The sequence below is a fragment of the Belonocnema kinseyi genome, chromosome 5, assembly GCF_010883055.1.
Source record: "Belonocnema kinseyi isolate 2016_QV_RU_SX_M_011 chromosome 5, B_treatae_v1, whole genome shotgun sequence".
NCBI lineage: Eukaryota > Metazoa > Arthropoda > Insecta > Hymenoptera > Cynipidae > Belonocnema > Belonocnema kinseyi.
The window spans coordinates 110134672-110161605 of record NC_046661.1 but is presented as its reverse complement, the minus strand read 5'-3'; the positions used below and the strand labels follow the sequence as shown (position 1 = coordinate 110161605).

Below are 26934 nucleotides of genomic sequence, written 5' to 3'. Positions count from 1 at the left end.
CCTCATCAATTATACTTCGTCCAATTATTACAATTTTATCGGATTATGATCAGTATACTTTTATCTTTTCATATCAATTTTTATTTATCATAATGTATCTAATCAGAAGTTTTTACATAGTGCTTAAAAGATAAGTTCATTTATCCATTATAGAAAATTGATTTCATTTAAATCATGTATCTTCAAACAGGAATCAAAGAAGAGCATTTTTGGATACTTGTCATAGATTTCTACAAATTTAAAATAATTTTCATTAAAGGTGAGATCAGTATTAAAATGTATTGAAAGATAATAAGACATTATGTCAAATTGATGTGAAAAACTCATGTTTTATACAGTCGTCACAGATTGTGCGTCTCGTCACCTATTTACCTTTTGCCAGGTATTTAAAAACTTTGCCTATTTTCGCCTATTTTGGAAATTTGTCCAATTATAACCTTTTTCTAGTTGCATAACTGCAATTTTTTCAAAATTGCAATTTACAATGCCTTGCAGTTAATTCGTGTGAGCTGAAAAGAGCTGCAATTTTTTTTATAGTTTTAGAAGAAGAACTTATTGTTCAATCAGGACTCCAAGTTGGAGGTTTTACAGCTTTAAGGGCATGTGATACTTACAGTTTCCCCGGCTTTTTTCCAGAAAAATGAAAATTTTTAAAAACTGAATTCGGAGATGCTATAAAATATCATAATAGACATCCCCGGACTCTTTTTTGAGGAATAATAACAAAAAAATTTTATTGTGCTAAATAAAAATTTTATGCATATGCATTATTTTGAGGGTACGTCGTTTTTCATCTCTGCCTATCCGATAATCTGGAAATTATTTATGAAACAAACTTTTTTGATTGCCTGCAAACAAGGTTAGTTCCAGGAGATTAGTTACTATGTTTATTTGTAAGTCCAAAGTTTTCGGCCAAAAATATTGTCTAGTTTGGAAGTAACGCTCGGGTGAATTGTAACACACATATCCTCGAAATATACACGCACGTTGTTAGCAATATCAAAAATTTTTGGATAAAAAAAACACAAAAAAGTGTGCGGGGACGTCCGCTAGCATGTTCGCTATTATTTCTCGGATGTTGAAGGCAAAATATTTCTTATTCTAGGAAAAAAGCCGGGGGAATCTAACACTGAAAAATGAAAAAATCGATACTATTTCCTAAGCGCTATGCAAATTAATCACATTTTGGTAAATTAAAAATTTTTGAATTAAGGGACAAAAAAAGTTTGCGGGGGCGTCCGTTAGCATGTTTGCTATCATTTCCCAAGTTTTTAAGACAAAATATTTATTATTCTAGAAAAAAAAGCCGGGGGAACCTAAAACTGGTAAAATCGACAATTTTCTAAGTATCACATGCCCTCTCGGGTATGGTCTAGTTGGTCACTCTCGAACAAATTTTTTTTACATTTTTCGAATGTATCTGTATCTAAGAACACCGCATTCAATTTTTATGAAGATCTGAGCAGTATAAGTGTACTACCTGACCGTGCGATTGTTTTGGTTTTTACTGAATAAAATTAACAAAATTTATTGAAAATTAATATCCATAGGTCATTTTGTAGCCACTTTCATATCAAATCTAAAGCACTTTGATTTTTCTGTTTTTGATAAACCGTTGCCGAAATATCATGTGGCCGCCGACCTGCCTCCAAATTATGGCGTTCCGTTCAAATACGGATTTTGTATACAAAACTTAGAAAAAATTAATTTAAAAAATTGTTGTTTTATATTTCAAGATATTATTTATCATACCTATTAATTTTTATATCCATATCTTCCATAGAATGCTCACAAAAAAATTTCCAAAAATAGCTTAATTTTTTAGCCTTCCAACTAGACTGCACCCTTAAACACTTTCAATTATTTATTGGAATCATATTGGACAGTTTCAAATTCTGAAGCTTAAAAATTGAGTATACAATAAGAAATTGAATTTTCAAGTTTTTGAAATTGAGCCTTATTTAAAATTGAAAGCATTAATAAGTGGTAAAATTGTTTACATTTAAACGAAGTTACAAATTAAGAATGTTAAATTTTAATATTTTAATAAATGTAATTACATCAAAACTATGAAAATCAAAAAACTCTGAATTAAAATATTTAATAATAAACAATTTTAAATCAGGAACATTTGAAATTAAAGAAATTGACAAATTTTAAACTATAATAGCAAGTAAAATTGCATTTTATGAATTGTATCCTTCAAAATGATATAATCAATTTTTATTCCTAATTCCAAGGAATAATAAAAAATGAATATGTACAATTTCCAATTGCAAGCCTTTAAAGTTATTGATATATTAGTCAAAGTCAAATTTAAACTCTTAACAGTTGTAAAGTTATCGGTGTTTCAATTTTCAATATTAAATTTTTCAGTTTGAAAACCTCGAAAGAAATAGTGTTACATTTTTATTTTTGAAAATTAAAATGCAGAATCGTATTGTTTCGTATTAAATTTGTAAATTCAGATATTCTTATTTGAATTGATACCGATTGGTACATAAAATTATGAATTTAGTTTTGAGAGCTTGAATTAAAAAATTTACATGATAGGATAAATTTTTGCAGAACCCGGAAAATGAGTGAGAGATATCGGTTAATATTAACCTATGTCCCAAGACCATAAAGTTTCTCATTGATTTAACGTGGGAAAAAGGCTAATTTCTAGCATATTTATTTTGGCGTCTGCGAACAAATTTCCGGTCACCCATTCGTCACCTATATTCGAAAAAAATGTATAAATGTATAAAACTTCTGTTATGTTTCTTTCGACATCAAACTTTAACAAAACATAATATTGACATTGTGCCACCGTAGCGGAATTATATTTTGGTAACTTTTTATTCTTAGCATAGTTTTTAAGTTAGCTATCTCAAATTTACAGAAATAATGGGCAAATATCAGAAAATGCCCCTTAATTTTTCTTCGGATCTCTGTCTTCAATTTTGTGATGACAAATGCTGTTAAAGTTAAAAAAAAGAGATAACATTGGATTTTTAACCAATACAAATGTCACACAGAAAAAATAAATGTTTCAAATTAAGGATCTCGATCTTTCATTTTAAAACTTGTTCTTGTTTTAAACCAAAAAACAGGTTTTCGGTATTTTTATGGCAAATAATCGTGTAAAATCTAATAGACCACAAAATGGGCTTAAATTAAGGTGTAACAAAAACAAGATTTTTTTTCTCTACATTGATAAGTGTTTTAAAAATTTAGTTTCTGATATTTATTTAATATGCATCAAAGTATTTGAAAATTTTGGGATTCCTAAATTAATTTTTGTATTTTTACTTTAAAAACCTCATTATTCGAAAACCATCAATATTTTCAAAATTCTTATTTCTTATACCTTTTGTATGTTTTTAACAATCTTTAAAATTAATTTCAAAATCTTTGAATTTTATCAAAACTTTCATTTTTCCCAGTCGATCACTTCTTATATGCGATTTCAAAGAGGTTCAAGTTTCGAGTCCTTCAGATTTTAGGCGTTGAAATTTCCAGTATGTTCAAGTTCCAAACGTAAAAATTTCAAGTGTGTATCGAGGTTTACATTTAATATCAGCTGGCTTACTATACTTTAAGCGATTATGCAAATGAGTGTTTTCCATTCGAAAGGCTCGAATTTTTAAGATTTTCAACTGAATAACACTAAAAATATAAGTTTTTCAGGCTGAATAACAAAGAAAACAAACAAAATGAATTGGTTCGATTAATAAGTATTTAAAATTTCAAGCTACAAAAGCTCAAAATATTAGAAATTGTAATCTGCACATTACAATTTTTTGTGTTTTGATTCTAAAATAGAGAACATGAACATTGACATTTTTATTTTGAGACATTGCTTCGTGTACTTCGAAATTTTCATTTTGAAAAATTTCGAGGGCGTTCAAATTTATACTGCTGATATTATTTTAACTTTTTTCATATAATTGACTGTATATTAAATGTTTTAGTCTTTCAATCTTAAAATTTTCAATCTGTTATTACTGTCACAGCTCATAATTTTATGGGTAAAATTTCGAATGCATTTCAAATCATTATATTTAAAAAAATTTTATTTTATTAGCACAAAGTTGATCTAAATCGAACTTATTCTTCGTTAAACTGAAGCATATTATTTGATATGGCCGTAAGTTTTTTAATTTAAAAAAATGTAATCAAATACAATGCATTCAAACGTGTTTTGTGATCAAACCTTTTTCTTTGTGCGTCAGCCATGTTAATTAAAACAAAATTATGTTATTATGTTTTTTCTTTTCGAGTTTCCAATATTCAAATACAGTAATTAAGGTAACATGGTGCGAAACATTATGATTTTGCTTTAGGATTTTTTCTCGCATACTGAAACACATTTTTCTTTTGCAGCATACATTTTTCTATCAAACTAATTTTACGAATATATGTATCCTCGGAGACTTTCGGGGTCACTGATCACGAATCAGAAGTCAGATTTCTAAAATTAAAAATGGCGGATAAAAAAATTCAAAATAGCGAATCCAAAATGGCGGGCTGGGTTTAAATTTTGTCCACCGTTTTGGATTCGTCACGTTGATCTTTCAAAATCTGACTTCAAATTCGTTGTCAGAGAGAGGCCCCAAAAACTCCCAGATTCCAAGTTTCATGAGAATCAATTACTTTTGTTATAAACCATCCGCCATATTGGATACGCCATTTTGAATTTTGAAAATCTGGTTCTGGATTCATAATCAGCGACCCCGAAAACCCTATAGTAACCAGTTTTATTCTAATTTATGCAATATGAATTACTTCGTAAAAAAGAGCGATTTTCGAAATTTTGTTTATTTATAACTATTTATAATTTTAGGCAATACGTTCATTATTTTTTTTTACATTTTACAGTGCTTCAAATATGATATCAAAAAGACATTTTATATTACCTCAAAAATATTGAATCTAGAGAAAAAAGTTATGAATAAAAAAGTTGGTAATCTGGGTTACAAACAACAATAAATGTGATAAATTAAACAACCAATAATGTGCTGCAAAATATATATCGCTTTAAAAAAATACCATCTAATATAATTAAATGTGTTATGAACCAAATTAATGAAAAAAAGACAAGATAAATATGTAGTGCAGTTACAAATACTTGTTGTAGCCAGTTTTATTTTCCATTTTTTATAGAAAAATGGCCAAAATCAGGTCTTACAAAATACGCAGTCTCGAAAATTGGGATAATACGCCTTGACAAAAAAAGAAGGACTTTCAAGTACACAACGAAAGGGTGCTTAAGCGGTTTTAATTAAACAAATATTTGTTGTAATTACGTGTCGTTGAAAATCAGTCAAACTTATAACTGGACACGAGAAGGAGATATAATCATCTTCCCGTTTTGCCTTTGTCGTCATTTTTTCCCATGTTCTCCTAGGAGGCCTACGAGACCAAAGCTTTGGTTGATAATGCGTGAAGTTGGGATTTTTAATGTTTGGAATGTCTTTTTTTAAAGTTTTAATTCTGATTTTATGTAAATATTTCAAAAAATATGTGCCTGACTAAACATGTTTTAATTTTTGACTAAAATATTTAGTTAAATTGCCAAAAAATATATTTGGGTCAAGCAAATATTTTTTTATTAATATAATAACCATATTATATGATTAACCCAACAAAAATTTGGTTTGATTTGTCAAAATCGTTTTCTAAGTATTTCAATTTCATTTATTCATTTCTTCATTCATTGAAAAAGATACTATACTTTTTGATAAAATTATTTAACTGAAAACAACATTTAAAAAAGTTAAATTACAAATTTAAATGATGGGAATTTTTAAATTGGCTCGAGTACTATGTTCTTTTAAAAGTTTTTAAATTGAATAGTTTTCAATTCATAAACTAGTGTTTGCTGTTTAAAATTCGTTATTGATTGATTGATTGACTACAATCGAAAGTGACATTCAAACTACGTGTTTTTAAGCAACTTGATCATTAATTCAACTGGTCTTACATATAATATGGTTTATATTCGTCGACTTTATATGTTTAGAAAAATGTAAATATTGTGTTAAAATTTTGATAAATTTTTCAAAATGTATACACGTCTGTCTGATACATTTGGGTTTTTATTTTGTTTAAATAGAGCACTTTTATTTATTCTTTATTGATAATGTAAGAATAAGAGGACTCCAATGCCCTAACTTAAATAGAATTATTAAAATTTCATTGCTTAAACAAAATATGTAAAAACGCAAGTAGGCTGGACATATACGTGCCCATGTATATTTTTAACCATTTCCCAAAATTTAAGCATGATATATTCATTTTTATAACAATAAAGCCGTCGAATATAATAAGATATAATATAAAGTTTTCATACTCTAATTGTTCAGTTTCGTAAGAACGGTAACAATCATTTTTATATTTACACGATTTCCCCAAATAGTAATCAAATATATCAATTATGAATATTAAAATAGCAAATATTTTTATAAAATTTCTTTCAGTGTAGTTGCTTGATTAAAACCTTCATAATAATATCAGACATGTTTATTGGCAATTGTTTGTTAACAGTTTTGAGTAAAAACCCGTGTTGAAAAATGTTCTGGCGCTGGCTTGACCCAGACCAGACCGCCAGGTTTCCAGCCCTGGCGCTGACCAGATGGTCTGGCCTGGGCCTGGCCAAAAGTGTAACGTTTTTTCTGGTTAGCCCCAGGCCAGACCGTCTGGTCATCCGCTAGACATAGGCTGGTCAGCCGCAAGTTATAAGCTGGTCAGCCGCAAGTTATTGGCTCATCAGCCACTAGTTAATTGCTGATCGATTAAAGTTTTATCGTTGAGAATCCTATCGTCCATGTTTAGAGGATACGCTTTGAGGATACGCTCAAAAAGCAAAACATGGTTTCCTAGAAAAATATATAATATACATGTTTGATATAATTAGTAAAAATTCCAATTTTGCGTCAAAAATATACTGACATCAATAAAATCGATAAATTCAATTATAGTTTCTAATACTCTTTCTTTTATAATACATAAAAAGTAGGTTTGTACTTACTATGTATGCAATAACTTAATACAGATTTGGTACATTTTATGCCTCCGCTTTTACAGCTAACTTTTGGCTGGATTAATATATTATTCCGAAAATAATAAGAAATTTTGACAGTTTGTGATACTTGATCGACAAAAACTAGCACTGCTTCCGAGAGGTCGGAGCCAAGCACTGTCAGAATACTGAAGTTGTAATGTCAACTGGCAAGATGTCGGCACGCCGAAGGCTAAGCAATGTAAGAAAAAAATTACTGTATCGAACTTAGATCTTTTCTTGGCTCGCTGATCAGCGCCAGGCCTGGACCAAACCAGACTCTCAAGATGATAAGAAGGAAAGTCGTCTTTTCACAGTGATTTCATATTTTTTATCATTTTAGACACCTTGTAACTATTTCAAGGTACATCAAACAAAAATTTGGTGATGGTACTTAAGATTTTTTTTCTATTTGCTCGCTGATCAGCTTCAGACCTGGATCAGCCCAGACTGTCAAGGTGATAGAAAAAAAGGCTTGTTTTTATACTTTGAATATCTAATTTTCCATCATTTTAGACACCCTTTGATACTTGGGAAGTATGTCAAAAAAGTTTGCTGATGGAACTTATGATTCTTTTTAGTTCTTGGCTAGCTGACCTGTGCCAAACCTGGGCCAGAACAGACCTTCCAGACTAGACGGTCTAGATAAAGTCAAACCTGAGTCAGACTGGCGCCAGATCAGTTCTTCCAGACTAGACAGTCTAGGTAAATCCAGACCTGCGCCAGACATGTAACCAGACTGCCTGGATATTTTTCCACACGGGAAACATAAACCATCGATAATCACCATTTTCATTATTTTGTACCGTATTCCTGATTAAAAAAAAAATTTTTAACTTTATACGGTCTGAACTGGAGCACTCTGCAGTAGAGCCGTTGAATATTCTGTATTTGAGTGGTTCGACAAAATTCTGTCACAATTTATTACGAGAGAGCCGCGGACGCATCTAGTATGTCGTACGTAATGCAGGTCGCGGTTACCGACTCGGCAAAAGGAGAATAACAAAATTGCAGTCGAGTGCGTTGCTTCTCTCAAAATGCGACTGACTGGCTAAACTTAGATTAGCTTAGCTTCAAACACGACGCGTCAAACTTGGATCAACGAACCGACTAGCTACAAGGCTTATTTCGTTGCATAGAATATGTTATTATTTCTCTTCTTCTCTCATTTTGCGTCAGCAAGATGGATGAAAGGTCATCAAAAGGATATTTTTATGAGGAGTTTTTAGTGCTTTTTACCTTTAAAGTCTTTAAAACGTTAAAAAGGTTGAAAATAAAAATATCCGATATAATTTTAAATCTATGTAATTTCCAATTTTGCACTGAAAAAAATGGTTAGTTGCGACAAGAAGCTCCTTATGAGTAGAGTTGGTATAAGCTACGACAACTACTTCGATGGTAACAGTAACTAACCAGTTTTGTACGGTAACAAGTCACCGTTAGTCCTCCTATGAAGGCTATGTTAGTGAGGATAGTAATTGCAGTCACAACAAATAAATTATTTACATTTACCAGCAATTTATTTTCCAAAAAATACTGAAATAACTGAATTCTGAGCAGTGCTGCCAACATTCGCATCGAAATGTTAGGGCTTCTTCTACGGCCTACGCTTAGGACACCTTGTCACGGAGGCCTGTTTTGAAATAATCGTGGAATTAATATTTTTCATAGGATTTATTTCTAGTTACTTTGTTGATTTATGGCAAATTTGATTGATTGATAACCTAGATGCGAACTGGATGTGTCAAATAAGTTGAACGAATACTTCAAAACAGGCATCCGTGAAAAGGTACCCTAATTTATATAAAGACATCATCGTGACAATTGAGCTTGCAAGCGGGATGAATAAATCGATATGAATTGTAAGAAACCATAAGATTCAATAGTGATATTATATAAGTTTATATAATAGTAAGGATTACTACTTTAAGTAGTAAGATCGACTAATTTATTTTTAAAATAACTAATTTAATAGTAAGACAAACTAAATAAGTAATAACGCTTACTATTTAAAGTAGTAAACACATCTACCTGAAAGTAGTACCTACCATCGAAAGTTGTAGCGAGAACAAATAAAGTAACCTCAACCACTTTAATAGCAGCGGCATATATTACAAACTAAAATAAGTGGGCCTACTACTTTGTTAGTTGTCCCAACCAACTAGTTTTTTCAGTGTGGGAAATATGAAGCTTAAAGATTCCCGTGCAGAAATTTTAGTGTGATGCCGTTGGGGCCCTGAACGGGGAAAACATGGCTCCGATAGGGTCATCTGTCTAGCGCCAGACCGGAAATGAAACGCCCTACCTGATAGGGCCCAAACCTAGGCCTAAAGAATGGGGACCCGATCTGGCCCCATTAATTTTTTTTATAAATAGCAAAATGTAGATTTTTTTTAATAACAGTAAATAGTTGGTTTAAAAATTATAATTTTATTTCATAAATGCAGATTATTTTTACTTTAACAGAATGCTTAGATTTTTATGAATACATATAAACGAGAACTGCTGGATATTGCGATATATTTTACTCAGTTTGATTCTGATGCTGCGCTTGGTCTAAAAGTACTTTTTGCTTTTGGTATTTTACGTTCGATGTAAACAAAAACAATATCAAGACGACAACACAAAACTTGACATAATCTTGTCTATAACCTAACCCGATGTGACGTGGTTCCGAGGCGAGCCACACCATCTGCCCCCTTGCGGTCACATGTGGAAAATCCGATCAGGCCCAGATCGGAACTTAAGAATAAGTTGGGAAATTTCTGCACGTGTTTCAAATTTTAAATGGTTGTATTTCCAAACTTGCAATTTACAATTTCATAGTTTATGAGAGGCACTTTAAATAACTGATAAGGATAATAAATTTGAAAATTATTAATTTTAATTCCTACAAGATTAAGATTTTGATCTTTGAGTATTAAAAATGGCCAGGTCAAAATAAGATCGTTTTGAAAATTAAGTTTTGCGGCGACCCTGATGTAATGTTTTTATTAGCAATTTATTTTCCTTGTATATATATTTCGTTTTGCTGCAGTTGCTTGCTCCTGTCGATTATATTTTTGTTAAGAATTTTAATCTTTGTTTAAAAATTCGGCAATTTTGTTAAAAGATCATTTTTTTTTGTTGAAATCTCTACTATTACATTATTCGTTAAAAGTTCGTATGTTTTGGTACTTGGTTAAAAAATATTTGTTGTTGAACATTGATTATTTTAGCTGATAATTCATCTCTTTGTTTGAAAATTTGTTTTATTTTTGATGGAAAATTAATTTTTTTTTAACTGAACTTTGAATATGTTTATTAAGGATGCATAATTTTAGTTCAAAATTCATCTCTTTGAATGCAAGTTGAACTATTTTGTTGAAAATGTAACTTTCTCCGTTTGTCGAAATTTAATCGTTTTTCGTTGAAAATTCGTATTTTTTTATTGTTAGAAAACTAGTCTTCTTGTTTTGAAATTTTCTCTTCCTTGATTATAAATGCTACTGTTTGGTGTAAAATTAAATTTTTTGTTGAAAATTCATTCTGGCTGAAAATTCATCTCCTTGCTCGAAGATTTGATTGTATTATTGAAAATTCCACTGTTTTTGCGTGAAGTGTAATCTTTTCTATTCGAAAATTCGACCATTGGTTTGAAAATTAACTTTTGTAGGTCTTATTATAGTAAATAGTACAAAAAGAATACTTAAAAATGTTAAACGTTATATTTTGTCGGAATTTAAGAATTTACTCCTACTTTTTCTTAAATTTGGATCAACTTTCATTGAATCCAAACACATCTTTACTGAATTTAAGTTAATTAATGAACTTCGCAATATTTCTGAATTTAAGGTGTACGAACTATTTATCCCCCCTTTTTTTTTGATAAAATAAAAATTACCAAATTTATAGTATTTTCAAAATCCAAAAAACCAAACAAAAATTAACATTTGAAGCCAAACAAAGCGTGGCATGGAAAAAGATCAAGAAAAAAAACGTTACTTTTTCAAGGCCATACAAGATTGTCTAAACAATTTTTTAAATTTTGCTAACAAAAAATCGAAAATTAACATTTTTTCACAAAAAAAGAATGAAAAAGCAATACCTCCATTTTGTGAAATTCAAAGCAAGATACGAAAAGAGATAGAGTGACCAAAATTGTGCATCTGAAAAGGAAAACCAAATTTTTCAGCAATTACTTTTTTGAAGGATAAGTAGTTTTTGTTTATAATTTAGAATAAGACTGTTTCAATTTCCATGCTTATTATGAATTGTAATGATATAAATTTATTAAAATGATACATCTTTCAGCGGACCCAAGAATAATAATTTTTAACGCAAAATAAGAAACAAATATTAAAGTAATCATGATAAATACAATTTCTAATTTATTTTGCAAAATCTAAATACCCAATTTCAGACAGAGATACATAAAAAATCTTGTATGCTTGATATAAAAGTGTTGAACTTAATGTAGAAAATTTGACATTTTGGGCCAAATCGAGTGGAAAGCACGAGATACGTGATGAGAATGTGTTCACTAGAAACGAAATAGCTTTAACAAAAGAGAGTTCACAATCGCAAAATTACAATTGTCGAATCGTTAATCTTGAATTTTTAAAGGTCTGTGCACGCATGTGGGAGAAATGCAAAGACCGAGCGCGAGGTAAATACAAAATCGAGCGCGAAGCGTGAGATAAATACATCATCGAGCGCGTTAAGCGAGAAGCAGCAATGACGAGCCCTAGGCGCCCTCAAACTTGCGAGCGAGGCGAGCCGCACGCACGGCTCGCAATGAGAATGAATTTTATGCTTATAATAATCGAAAACCATCCCCAAAAGAAAAATTCTAAGCGTTGACAGGCAAGCTTATTTAATGTGATTTCATGAAATAAAATACGCGTGTTTCATTTTGTTCAAAATGTGTTTAGGTTTATTAATTTTAAACAATTAAATTTAGAGTGCCATAGAACTTTTTGTATTGTTGAAATTATCTTTTTGGATATTGAAAGAAAATTTTGATTCAATGTAACTTTGATCTCTTCATTTTAATATCTCAATTATTCAATATATTTTGAAACTAATATTTTTTAAAGATTTATTTTAAAATTAAATAAGTATTAACAATATACAATTTATAGAAAATTATAGTATAAATTATTCGTCAGCAAAATTATATCTAAGGAGAGGGCGGGCTTGTTTCAAGTTAGTGTGAGGTTGCAGTTTCGATTACTCGTTGTAATCCCCTCGGCGGGAGGGATTTGGACAACCTGTTGCTGTCTGGAATGTAGCGTCTGTTTCAAATGGAAATCGGTTGTGTGCTTTAGAGTTTATAGTTTAGAGTTTAAGGTGGTGTTGAATAAAAAGCTTTAAATTTGAAAGCAGAAACATCTTAAAATTGATAAATATTTGTTGTCTTAAATTTGCAAATACCAGGCATTGAAAAATCTCCTAAAACACTTAAATTCGAGAAATCCGATCCAATGTTCACATTTCCGCCCTTTTTTTCAAGGATTCGAATGATTTTTCAAGAGTAATTAACAGAAATTCAAGACATTAGAAAACAAGACGCTTCGAAAGAGATTCTTTTTGAGAATACGAATTTCAAATATTTTCTAAACAAATTTATTTGCTAATTTTCTAGATTTTATGGACATCGTAGACAGCAAAGAAATCGCTAACGATGCAATTGATAACCTTAACCTGAAAGATAAATCGCTTCTGCAGTTGCAAATCAATAACAGCTTAACAGCCTTCTCTCTAAACTGTGGGATAGGGCTATTTCCAAAATCGGGCAATATTTGACAGTTCTCGTGTTAGTAGTCAATATCATTTGAAGTTGTGACGTTTTGAACGGATTTGAATTTTGATTGTTCAGTTATATATATATAATTATATACGTGCATAAATATATTGATATATTAATTATTTAAGTAACAAAATCTACCTAAGACATTGCAGATAAATCAAAGATAGAATGTTTTGAATTGAATTATTGTCAATCATGTTCAAAATTTCAAACTTTGGTGTTTTTATTGGTATATCAGGACTAAGGTATCTGTATGTTAGGTTATGTTAGTTCTGCTCCTGTTTTCGGACTCAGTTTATTTGATGTTAAAACAGTTTTGAAAAAAAGTAAAGTGCAGTTGTTATAATTTAAAAAACCTAATTTTAAATGTATATTAGGCATTTTCCACCTATAACTATTATAAATAGAGCTAAAAATGCTAGTTTCAAAAGTTTCACTGACTTTGAAACTTTTCATTAAAACTTTCAGTTGAAAGTATCAAAAAGTATACATTTCTGAAACGACACATTGCACAGAGAGAACCGGTAGAGTATATGCTACTATTCGTGTTTAGTAAGCTGATTTAGTAATAGCAACTACTCTTTGGTTCAGAAACACGAAATAGCGTTCTGTTGATTCTACTGAACAGAAGAGTACGAACGCTGACTATCTGTTCAGTAAAATCAACTATATAACCCTCTGACGCTCCTGAGTTAAACTATAAGCTTAACCTCTCTGATCCGCTGACTGGCAGCCGATTGCGTGTGACCGTGTTTGTTATATTAATTATTATGGAAGATATTTTAAATGAATACTATTGCCGTTAAAGGGTAGCTGCGATTATGCCATCGTCTACTTGGAAAACACGGATTGACTCCTAAATTCAAATTGGGCCACGGTTACAACCTGGAGTGTGTAAACCAAAATTTAGAATGTTCAGAGCATATAATTATAATTTGTAATTAATTTTATTTTTAATTTTAGTTCCGTTCGATTTTTATTTTAGTTGGAATGGAAGCTTCTAATGTGTCCCCTAAGGGTTTACATTTTTCTTTCTCTTGGTCCAAAGTCTACGCTTTAGCCCTTACGACCATCGTCCCACTTGATTTTTATTTTAGTTTTATTTTAGTTTTATTTTTAATTCTAATTTTACCGTTAAAAAGTGACTTTTACATGAATAACTTTTTTGAAAATTCAGACATTAAATTTTTGAAACAAATATGAATAATACATTTAGTAATATGAAATATCTTATTTTCATACAACTAGTCTCGATAGGCGAATGGTTAGGCTCGTTAATTAGCGTGTGTTAGGTTATGCGTTCGTACCCCCCCCCCCCCCCCCCCCCCCCCCATTGCGTGCGAAATTTTAATTGTTATTTAAGCGTTAAAAATTACGATGTACCAATTAATTATAAGATTCATAAGTAGATGCACCTTCTTCATCTTCAGTATGTTCTACTGAACAGGAATCGTACGTGCAACTGCGTGCGTAGTTTTTTTTTAGTAGTGGAATCGACTAAACACGCGTTCAGTAGATTCTACATTCGTAGTGACCCTTACATAATTTACTATTCCGTTTAGTAGCTCTAAAATTATCGAATTTCATTCGACACTTGTCACGTATTTTTTGTAAATGCAGCCCAGTTTTAAAAGTAGTAATTTTTGAAAATTGTGGCTACCTTCACCGATCCACTAGTATCCGTCTCCAGGAGCAGCAATGTGGGAAAACGGCAAAGTATGAGTGAATGCGAGCTATAAATCGGGACACCAGATTTAAACCAATCACAGAAAAAAAAGTTTAAAAATTCTGCAGGTAAGACTTGCAAAGGTTAGAAATTAAACATATTTTGCCGAAAGTTTCACCGAGGTTAGGAGAATAATTCTCACCTCGTTTAATGCGTCATGCTGAACGGAGAAAATTTCGGCAAAACATGTTGAATCTAGCAACAGAAAACGCGAAAAAAATTGTTCTTGACATATCTCCTCCGAAATAAATTACACCATTGTAGACGAATTGGAACTTCTTTAATACCATTTAGAAAAAAGCAACTGACGGATGGAAAACTCCATTTTTCTCAAACTTAATGAAGTTAAACGACGATAGATAGCGCTGGCGTCGTAAAGTTTGGTTGAGAATTTCTAACTGAATTAGAAAGAAAATTGTACTGCCACAGCCATACGAATTTGAGATTCATAACCTACGTATAAGAAAATCTCCAAGCCTAATATGACAAGGCAAGTTTGTTTGACTGAAATGATAGTTGGGAAAAGTGCAGTATTAGATATATGATTAAAATATAAAAATATTATAGCGTAGGTACAAAAATATTATGCCTCGGCATCATGACTGTATTGAACGTATACTTTTATCAACTATCTATTTGAAAGAACACTGCGTTTAAGTGTTGCATTGGTCATCAGGCTGTTTGCTTGATTCGACATACCAGTCGATGAATTGTACCTTGCATGCCATGCGAGATTGATGATCCGGTGAGATGCGCGTCGACTCGGCATTAGTCGCCGTCTTCAGACTTGCTTTATAGCAAATGAGGTTAGTGAAGAAGCTTTTGAATGCTTAACTCCAAAATTTGCACAAGATTAAGATTTATTAAATATTCTATTAAACAATTTCTAAATAAATGATGTATTTAACATTTATTTGCCTTTCATTTTTGTATCTTCAGAATAATATTTGAATTTTATGTATACAATAGGTCAGGATTTTTAGGTGATTTTGTTATTTTACGTCTGATTTCAAAGACTTTAAAATACTTTTTATGAGTTTAAAAGATTTAAAGTGATTTTAAGGGATTTTGTAGCATTTCAATGAATTTGATATGATTTAAAAAATCGGTAAAGAAATTTAAAATATTTATTTGATTGAAACATCTTTAAAGATTATAATTGAATTTCAAAACATATTTAAAAGAGTTCAAGATATTTTAAATGAATTGAAGAGATTTTAAGTAATTTTGAAGAACTTTTAAGGAATTTTAGTAGAATTTAAATGAGGTTTAAGATTTTAAAGTAATTTTAAAATATAAATAAGGTTCTTAAATTTTTAAAGTCTGTTAAATCTCTTGAAATCTTCGAAAATTTGTAGAAATCATTTAAAATCTATAAAATATCTTAAAATATATATTGATTTTTCTAAAATCATTTGAAATATCTTGAAATATTTTTTAATTTAGTTAAAATCTTGTTTGATTACATAAAATATTCAATAATAATTTGTGCTTAGCAAAATTTTGCATAGAATGGGTCACCAAAATGTGCAGATGGTCCTGCACAGCTGTAGGTTATATTTCAGATTTTTTTCTTTATACTTGAAGCTAGGTTAGCCACGAGGCTTTAGGTGTTAGGAATGCGAAACATATAGGGTTCAAACCCGCGGTAAATAAAAATTTTCATACCATGCGATTATAAATAGTCTAGTGATTATGTAATACCAAATAATTGTGTGCTCGAATATGTGAACTAATATTAAAGTATAAAGTAATAGTATAATAATACAAAAGATTAATTTTTTTCGGCGAAAAATTGGTTTGAAAACTTCTTCGACAGACTCCATTTTAGCTAGAATTTTAGATTTTATGGAACTATTTTAAGTTTTTCGTATATCCTGCCTTTCTATCGAGGTTACGTTACCACGGCCTTTAAATTTAACAGAACTTTATAACATTTCGTTGAATAGTTTAACGCAATGTAAAACAAAGACGATTTTTATTTTTTTCCGTGTATCTTTGAAAAATACTTTTCAACGAAATCATAGTTTTATATTATTAATAATAACGAAAGTACAAAAAAATCGAATTTTCAAATTAATTTCAACTCCACTGCAGTATGGAGGATGCATCCTCATTAGCATCTTATATCAGCTGAGAGCCGTGTGTATGGTTGATTTATTCCAACCAAATTCTGTCTGACGCAGCTGTGCAAATTCGTTCTACTACAGGCATCTTATGTTTAGAAATATCTATTAGAACAAATGACTGAAGCAGTAATATTCCTTCAGTAATTATGGTATAGTTAAAATATGCAAAACGTGTCGCTGTAGCTGAGCGAGCAATACATTATGGTTGGAATAACCAGAATTATGCGTGTATCGTCAAATTATTTCTTTCAATGTAGGACTCTTCAACCGAGAAGAATGAACTTTCAACGAAAAGTAATTAAATTTTTGTATTGGGTTCTATTAATTCAGTTGCATTTAAGTGTGGATAACCAAGAAAAAGAGATGAAAAGGGACAAGATTGTGAAGCTTGCGATAAATAAGTAGGAATTTTGCTAATTTATAGACAATAGAATAACATTTTAAATAAACGTTGAAGTCCATTTTTAATACTTTAAAAATATTATGTTAAAGAGCTGGAAATTTGGCTTTAAAAAAAAGCTTAATTTTCCATTGCACACTTTTTGATTTTGGATTATACATTTTTTACTTTCTGAGTACATATAAATTTATTACTTGAAAAGTTTGATTGCACTACTTTGACACTATTTTTTTCAAATTTTTTATTTTGACTTCGCTAATAATTTTATTTTTGTTTAATAAACTCTGTGACGCATGAAACTGACAATTTTCTAAAGTAAAACGTACGGCGGCAGACTCGTTAGAGCCACTTATAATGTGTCAGGGAAAAGGTGTTAAGTGCAGAAATATTTCAACACGTTTCAAAAAATCGTCATTCCGAGGGTAATACACATAAAATCATTATTCTAATAAATAATTATTATTTGCCATTACTTCCATTTGTTGAAGTTTTAAAGTTTGTTTACCTTTGAATCGTATTTCCATCGCCTCGGGAAGAGTGGGGCATGGTCGCATTTACAAAAAATGCCCACCTTTGTTGATTTTCATATTATTTTTTTGCATAAAGTGACTTGAAAGAATAGTGATCTGATGCAAATTTTGTTTTAACATGCGTGTCAGAACACTTATTACGACAAAACAGTTTTGGCGAAAATAGATGGAAAAGTCTCTGTTAGAAATTAAGCACTCACAGCATATTTTGAAATACTTTTGAAGTATTAAATTGTTAGATTATAATACGTGAAGTATTTATTTGAACTTCTGGTATCATAAATTGTTTTTATAAACGTTCTACTAAATATATTAAAATTGATTAAATCTTATACCGAAATCAACTCTCTAAATTTTTTGGAGTCAAAATGTCACTGCAAGATTGGTGTGAATGCTTCAGCCACTTCATTACACCGAATTGAAGAGGGTTTTGATCGGCCCAAGTGAATGATCGACTTTTGAGATCATAATGATCATATTCGGGATTATGTATAAAGTGAAACCGAAATGGCTGACGCTCTTAGAGTATTAGCTCATGTAGAAGCTCATGTAAAAGCTTTTTTATGATTTCTGATCGTGCAGTTTACTTGAAAAGTTAAAAAAATAACAAAATTTGATATTAGAACATATCACCTGTTAAGTGTAGTTGTCACTTGGGTGCCGAAAGATACAATTTTTAGGTTATGTCGTTATGACACAGGCGCCAAGAGTTTGCGGCCATTTTGTTTAGTCTGACAAATGAACCAAAAAAATAAGATCAAATTGATCCGAATGGACAGATTATTATGATCTCTAGAGTCAAATGCTCGTTGGAGCAAAATTCTCTGCAACAAAGCTGATCCTTTTTTTTTTTACTGTTTGCATACTAACAGGTCCGAGTGGAGAATTTTGCATGATGACTTTTTGAATCTCTCCATATGGGGTGATCGCTAAAGCTACGCAGATTGATCAGCGACCTGTTTCGGGACAGTGTTACGGAACGAACGTGTTATTTAAATTAATAACACGGGTATTCCAGATCAATCTAAAAATCTATACCCCCCCCCCCATTACCGCCTCCTACAACTCCGTTCTTCATCTAGTCATCTAGTGAGTCGCGCTACCCCTAAAGGGGCATGATTTAATTATACATATAATAATAATAAACCTCCAACGTGCGCGGCCGCTATTTAAGTATAACAGCAGTAAAAGACGAACTCCAAACTATACACCATATGCTACTAATGTTGTACCTACATCATCGCAAAAGATTTCAAACAGCGTATTAAATTTACTTATAACATACTCATCTCATCAATTACTTGACTTAGACCATGACTAACAAGTTTGAAAAAAAAATAATATGTACCATCATTTACTTGGCTCCAATCCAATCCGTCAATGGTGGGGTAAAACCCAAGCTTTGCCCAATATGTCAAATTAGGCACACTGCTCTTATCAAATCACTAACATTGCATTACAAAAAGACGTGTCCGTGACTGATGACACAGGTCCGACAGAAATGTCAACTTTTTTGTATCCAAACACCGGACCATGTAACCCCGAAGGATTTTGGGATCCTAAAACTGAATCCGTTACTTAAATGTCTCCTATATGTCAGGTTTTTGAGATATCCTAACTTAACAGTTCAAAAATGGCTATTCTTAGCCATATTTAAGGCAATGTAACAAGATCAGATTTTTCTCTCTCAAAACTGCTAACTCCATCGTTTAGTACTCCTTTTTATCTTCCGATCATCTCGAACCGATTGTTTTTCTCCGAGACATCACACATTAACCATTTCAGTTCCACAATGAAGAACTAACAAATAAGTCGAAGAAGGCGAATAAATGGTTATTGTGTGATATCTCGGAGAAAAAAATCGGTTCGGGATGATCTAATGTGGAAATTAAAGATAAAAAGAAGTACTAAACGGTGGCGTTAGCAGTTTCTCGAGAAAAAATAATTCTGAACGGGTTATATATTGCTTCAAATATGGCTGAACATAGCAATTTTTGTACTTTTTTATTAGGATATCTCAAAAACCTGACGTATATGAGACATCTGGATAATTGATTCGGTTTTAGGATACCAAAATTATTCAGGGCCTGATACAACAATAAACATTAATCAATAATCTAATCCGATAAATAATTTCGGATTATTTATTTTAAGGACTTTGGATTCTGTCGACATTTTATGATTTCAGCCTAAACTATAATATTATTACTTTTTTTCTTTATTTATACATTGTATAAAAATTCTGGTTTAACAGCTTCTTGTTCATCCCGCGATGATAAACAATGATACTTTGAAATTCCATTTCTGAATTCAAGAAAATATTTCATGAGAGTTAAGTAACGTTATATAGTAAATTTATTTTCAATAGGAAAAGTGGCTAGTGTCTACACTTATTTTTTAGTTTATATAATGTCTGTTCATCAGATTGTAACTTGTCGCTCATATGTGAGATTCCGGACGCATATGGAACAGGCTCCAATGTTGGATGAGAAGGTATTCCTAGGCTGTCGCTCCACACGTGTTCTGATCCTACTGTGAGACCCTGACGCTGACTTAGAAACATTGGCGAAGACAAAACAATCTTTTATATTGTATTTATTTAGAAGAATTTATATCGCTTTACAGGGTGTCTACCGTACTTGGAAAACCTAGAATTTTCAGGGAATTTTTATATACCTGGAAATATAAAGGGAACTTTTTTTAAAGGCAGGGAATTTTTTCGAGCACTTGCTTAACTTTTGTTTTTAATTTGCAATACAAAATTGATTAAAAATTATTCTTTATTGGTAAAACTAGCTTTATATTACTGTGTTTAACCCTTCGAGTACACACTGGGTCATCCTTACCCTGTCACTGACTTTGACCAAAAATGTCACTCAGGCGTTTGAAAAAATTACGGTATCGTAGCTTTATAAGTGTAGTTCGATGTCCGACTACAGTTTTAGACAGTTTCTGTAGCATGTCGAGTCATCAGTTCTCGTTGAGAAGCGATTGAAATCGAAGCAGGGTCATGGTGATCCATGTGTGTACTTAACGTAGAATTTACTAAAATTTTTTCATTTTTAGTTTCCATCAATTCTAAACGTTTGTTAGTGAAAATGTGCCAAAAACTATTTTTAAAGTTTGTGCAAGGGCACACGACCACAACTCGACGCGTATATGTGCAACGATTGTGCTGATTATGAATAAGTATAAGTATTGGTTTCACTCATGTATGTAAGAGAATCACTATTTTTGACACCTTAAAGATCACCTTTATCAGTACGCGAAATAATTATCCTTTTTTTAAGGTACAAAGTACACTGAGAAAACTATATCGCATGAATTACAATATATATCGTAATTCTTGCGCTACATATCGTAATTATCGCATTATAAAAGTGCAAAATCATGATATCGTGCATTGCAAGTTTTTACATTATATACCGCACACTTGTTCAATCTATAACTCAAGAACTTAAGTTTATTATGCTATCACATTGTATTTCTTCTTTTGTGATCTCGCGAGGGTTCGAGTAGTTAGCAAGCCATCACAGAAAAAATTAAAGATAGACTTTACATCGAATCCAGGTGAAAGATTCAACGGAACAAAAATTAACCTTGTCAGTTAAACTTTATATGAATCGAAGATAATTTCCGATTTTTAACCTTACCTGGATAATCTTTCATCTTATTAACGCTCCACTTTTATTCGAGGTGTAGCGACAATTACGACGCCAGCGCTAACCAGCATCATTTAATTTCATTAAACTTGAGAGAAATGGGGATTCCCATCTGTTAGCTACATTTTGCGCTTTTCCTAAATGGTATTAAATAAGTTCTAATTCGTCTACAACAATGTGATTTATTCGGAGGAAATATATCAGTAAAAACAAATTTTTTGTACGTTTTCTGTTGTCGATTCTACATGTTTTACCGAAATTTGCTCACTGCAGCGCGACGCATTCGACGAGTTCAGAATTATTTTCCTAACTTCAGTGAAACTTTCGCCGAACTATATTTAATCATTAACCGTTGCAGGTCTTACCTGCAGCAAATTTTTACATTTTTCTGTGATTGTTTTAAATCTGGTGTCCCGATTTATAGCTCGAATTCACTCATACTCTGCCTTTTTCCCATTTCTGCTAAGGACGCCGCAGCAGACGACAGCAACAAAATTTAACTTCATTTTTTCTGTGATATTAGTGCATTATAATATCGTACAAAGCTCCGGAACCTGATTGTACGTTATCATATTGCGCTTTCTTGCAATATAGAGGTTTTGCGATATCATTGTGCGATATCTTTTTCTCCGTATAGGACTATTTTTTTATTATTTAGGCATACTTTGAGAGTATTAATATAAATTCATAGCTAATAATATTAAAAATTGAAAAAGTTATGATTTTTTTCATAAAACTTCCTTTTTTGAAAAAATATTTTTTTTCGCTATTTTTTTCATATGTTAAATATTTTGACACTTGTAATGCTTATAAATTACTTTAACGTCCTTGAAAGTATACCTACAAATTTTAGTAAGGAAAAAGGTTCAGTAGTTGTGAAGTTATATACAGCCAAAACGTGAACAGGGTCATTTTGACCCAGTGTGTATGGGTTGTTCGAGAAAATAGGTGTGTAATCGAAGGGTTACTCGAAGATCTACAAAAAGTTTTTTTTTTGCTTGATAGTTGAAATAATGGATGAAAAATGCAACTGTTTTTAGTTTAAGTTTAAACTTTGTTAAAGTAAAAACTTGAGAGAAAATAAAGATTGAAGACTGCGATATCACATTATGACATACATTTTTTCTAAAAATCCGGAAAAACACGAATTTTTTACATTTTTTTCAAATCCAACTTAAGTTCACGCGAAACGCGGTATTGAGTAAAAAATTTGTAAACTCAATAAAAAGCACAAAAAATATTTTTCTGGTTTTAAGTTAACATAATTATACAAATTTAGGAACATACAAAGTTTCTTAGTGCTTCTTATTTAGTTTCCCAAATTTACAACTGGATACCGCATTTTGTGTGAATGTAAGTTGGAACTGAAAAAAATATGAAAAAATGTGAGGTTTCGCTCACATGGCCTTGAATGATAATAATTTCAATAAATGTCAGTGCTAAAAGATTAAAAAAATTATTACTTCGTTAAAACTGTAATTAAATTTAAGTAAAATTTTAAATATTTCAAAAAATTCTTGTATCAAAAATTTATATTTTGCAAAAAAAAAACCTTTCACCGCACAGCGTGTACTCGATTTTTTAATCTAGTTTATGCACTGTAACACTTTAATAGTTCTGCATTAGATATATTAAAAAACGCTGTGTTCTATATGTCAGTATTCTTGTTTTTAAAATTTCGTTTATACGTGAAAAGTGGTGATCGGAAGTCTTAGACGGCACGACTGACTGGCTTTGGGGAAAAGATAATATTACCACTGCGAGACGAAGCCACGAAAACCGGTTACGTTCAACGAGATTATTCATAACCGTAGCAAAATTAGACCAAACGCACTTCTCTTTGAATACCTTGGCCACCGCGCTTCGCGTTTCTAACAACATTGTGATACGGCCTGAAGCGTCCCGACGGCGACGCCGATGCAAAACGCCGCTTCATTGCCTCTAAAAAGACAGTTACAGTTCTATTCTCAGCACCCTGGCATGCCGACAGTCATTGCTCATTGCACTCCTAGACCAATCAGGAAGATGTGAATCATTTTTGTATTAGGTAGAACATAAAGTCAAATTAACAGCACAATCTCTGAAACCTTACTTAATTTTATCATGTATTTTTCAGGTTCGCCGTAGAATATTCGGGGAAAAACCACTTTTTTCGTTCAAAGTAACGTGCATCCGACAAATCTTGACTGATTTGAACGTATAAAATTTGAAGAAGAAAAAAGCTGATTAAATTTTCCAGAAAGTTTTTGTTGAATCATGATATAATGAACGACACAAACTTGCACAAGTAAATTATTTGTTGAAAGTGGGTTTTCTTTAAATAAGAAAACTGAGGATTTAACGAAACCTTGTAGGGAATCATTCAGCTAGGGTATTAATTAGCTGGTTATTTTAAACGAAACTGAGGTAAACTTTTACAGACCTGTAACGTGCTGCCTCTAGCGAAGTCCGCCGGAGATATCGGATGTCTTCGATTCACCATGGAAAGTTTACCCCAGTTTGAAGTAACCACCTCGCGCTTACTCTACTTGGCTGATGACCTGAAACATTTTCCAACCTCAGTTTTTTCTGTGTAATTTTATGTTTTTTTAAATTATAATGTAAGAAATTTGGATGAAAGCAGTATTATAAAGAAGATAATTTCTCATAAGATGATTCCTGATAGTATTATAAATAAATTTAATAAAAAACGGAATTTTCGACGGAAAAATTGGTTTTTTCACTGTTAGTCCTTTTAATTGGGAACTCCATGATAATTCAATCACAACATGCATAATCAGCAGATAAATTGCATTGGTTCTTTAAAGAAATGTTATAAACAAATACATTATTTTGGCATTTGTCGGCTACAAAATTTCTTTTTCCAATTTCAGTCTTTTTATAGTTGTTTCAGTCTCTTATTAATTGAATTATGTAATATGGCTGTAGCTGCAGGATCAAGTAGAATAATCTTTTTGTTCCTCTTTTGTCTATGATACACTTATTTTGAATCGCAAAGGCAGCATTGAGGCTACTAATACAAATCTTGAGAGCAAAATGTTCATTTCCACGGATCCAAAAATAGTCTATCGTAGACAAAAGTGAAAGAAAAATGTAATTAATTCTAAAAGATCCTGAAGCTGCAACCTTATTAAAACAATGAAATTAATGAGACAATAAGTAACAGAACTGTTATATAAAAAATTCTTTTATCATCGAAAAATGCTCGAATATTTTTTTAAATCGTTTATAATATTAACCAAAATTATTTTAGGAGAAATTTCCTTCATTATAATATTGTTTAAATATTAATTTCTTGGAATATAACTGAAAAATTTAAATTATTGAAAAATAATAAGAAACACTTTCAACAAATAACTTGTTTATAATAAACGTTGTTTATTATATCATGGCAAAACATCTTTAAACAATGTTACTCTATGAAACTTTCGCGATTGCAACCATTTTTCTATTATTCACCAGCACTGGGAACGTCAAATAGAAAAAATTGCTTTTTTTGTCATACTTGTTTATTTATAAAAAAATAAAACAAAAATCGGACTCAGCAACTTCATGGAAAATTTTATCAGCTTTTTTCTTCAAATTTTTACGTCCAAAATGGTCAAGATTTGTCGGTTGTATACATTATTTTGAACCAAAAAAATCATTTTTTCCCACGCCACGTAGACAGGGAAAACTGAAATCATAGAAAAGTCAGGTTATTTTTTAAAAATCTGGAAAAAGTCAGGGAACATCTATAAGAGGCACTTTCAATAACTTTCGAGGATAATAAATTTGAAATATTAAAATTTAAAAGTGTTTTATTTCGTTTATGTCAGATTTTTTTATTAAAAATGTTACTAAATTCAGATTTAGCCATGTATTTCTATTTCTTTTTTACATTCTCTTATCCTAATGAGAAGATATTTGTTTTATGTAACATTTCACTTTGTCGATATTCATCAAATCCCCATTTTGGGAGACCCCCTGAGTTAGAAAGGAACATTTTTAACAAGGTGTCTATCTGTAGGCACGAAACTTTCGAAAAGTGAGTGAATTTTCAAAATATTTGAGACCATTTTTTTGAAGATTTTAAAATTCTATGGACGGCTATTCATAGTAATCAGAAACTCGAACAATTTATCCTTATGATTTTTTTCGATAAAAAGAAAATTATCAGTTATAGCATTTTCAAAATCCAAAAAACCAAACTAAAATGAACATATTAAGCCCAACAGTCAAACTATGCAAGTAACAAAAAAAATAAACTAATTAAAATTGCGCGCCCTGAGAAGATCTACAAATTTGTCGTTAATCACTTTTTGATTGAGTACGTAGTTTTTGTTTTTAGTCGTAAAAACAGCATTAAAAATAAAAAAATTAAAGGTTTGGACAAACGACACAAACTATGAAAAAATTAAATAGAAAAAATTTTCTCTTCCAGCAAACAGCGAAAACTCATTCAAATTTGTCGTGAATAATTTTTGATAGGACTAAACTAGAAGACAAAAGTTCTTTAACAGCAAAATATCTGCAGGTTTGTTATAAACTTTTGCTATAAAAATATATTAAAAGTAAAAAAATAAACTTTTTGGAAAAAGGATACAAGATACAATAACATTTTATTTGACAATATTTTTGCCTAAATTATATCTACGTTGATTATAATAAATTAAATTTATGGAAAAACGACACAAGTTGCAATAAAATGTTTAATATTCATTTTTATTTTAATGGAATGCGCATTTTTTTAATGATAAAAATAAGATAATAAAAACACTTTTGTTCCAATACTAACAAATATTAAGTAATCATTAAAAATAAGATTTGTACTTTATTTCGAAATATCTGAATAAGCAGCCCCAGACCGAGGTATATAAATAAATATAATACACATTTGATAAAATAGAGTTAAACATAATGTAGATAAGTTTGCATTTTCAACGTAATCAAGTGCGAAGCAAAAGACACATGATGAGAATGTGTTCATTAAAGCCGAAGGAGCTTTATCAAAAGATAATTCACAATCACCAAATAACAGTTGTCAATGCTTTAATCTTCCATTTGAAAGGCTTGCACACAAATGTGGCGTAAATACAAAGACCGAGCGCGAACCGCAAAACAAATAAGCGAAGTCTTTTTGGGTTAAAAAATTAATCTATTTTGGTAGAAATAAGTCGAAAGGAAAAGTATTCCGCGCTTAGTCACCCTAGGCCAGGGCTCACCAAAAGGCAGCCATTGGCTGCCAGTGGCAGTCAAAAGACTAGGTCAAACTGGCCCTAATTAATCTTGACGTTCGACTGGTTTCTAGCCCTTCACGATCATTATACCCGCCGCGCCGGGCTTGGAAGACATTATCCTTTCCAAAAATGAAATACAATTAGAAAAAAATATATCAGCGTTTGATTTAATAATATAAAAATAAATATAAAAGTTTTATTGAAGAATATTTATATATTTCACACAATTGATACAATGTATAATGATAAAATGTTTAGATGATATTGTTCAAATTTCTTTAATAAATATTTATTGAAAAAGCTAAAGCTATAATATGACTATGTTATCTGTTAATACTTAGTGATTCATAGGTAATGCTTGAAAGGTGGAAGAATTAAGCAATTACTATATTTTATTGCAAGTTTTATAATAATTACCGTAAATAAAAATAT

The 26934-nt window shown here is 31.0% G+C and overlaps 1 protein-coding gene across 4 annotated transcripts in view; it reads left to right on the top strand.

Moving 5' to 3' along the window:
* The window catches only part of LOC117173974 (homeobox protein AKR-like), a 154525-nt gene that overhangs the window by 50430 nt on the left and 77161 nt on the right, over positions 1-26934 (top strand). The gene's annotated exons all lie outside the window — the stretch shown is intronic.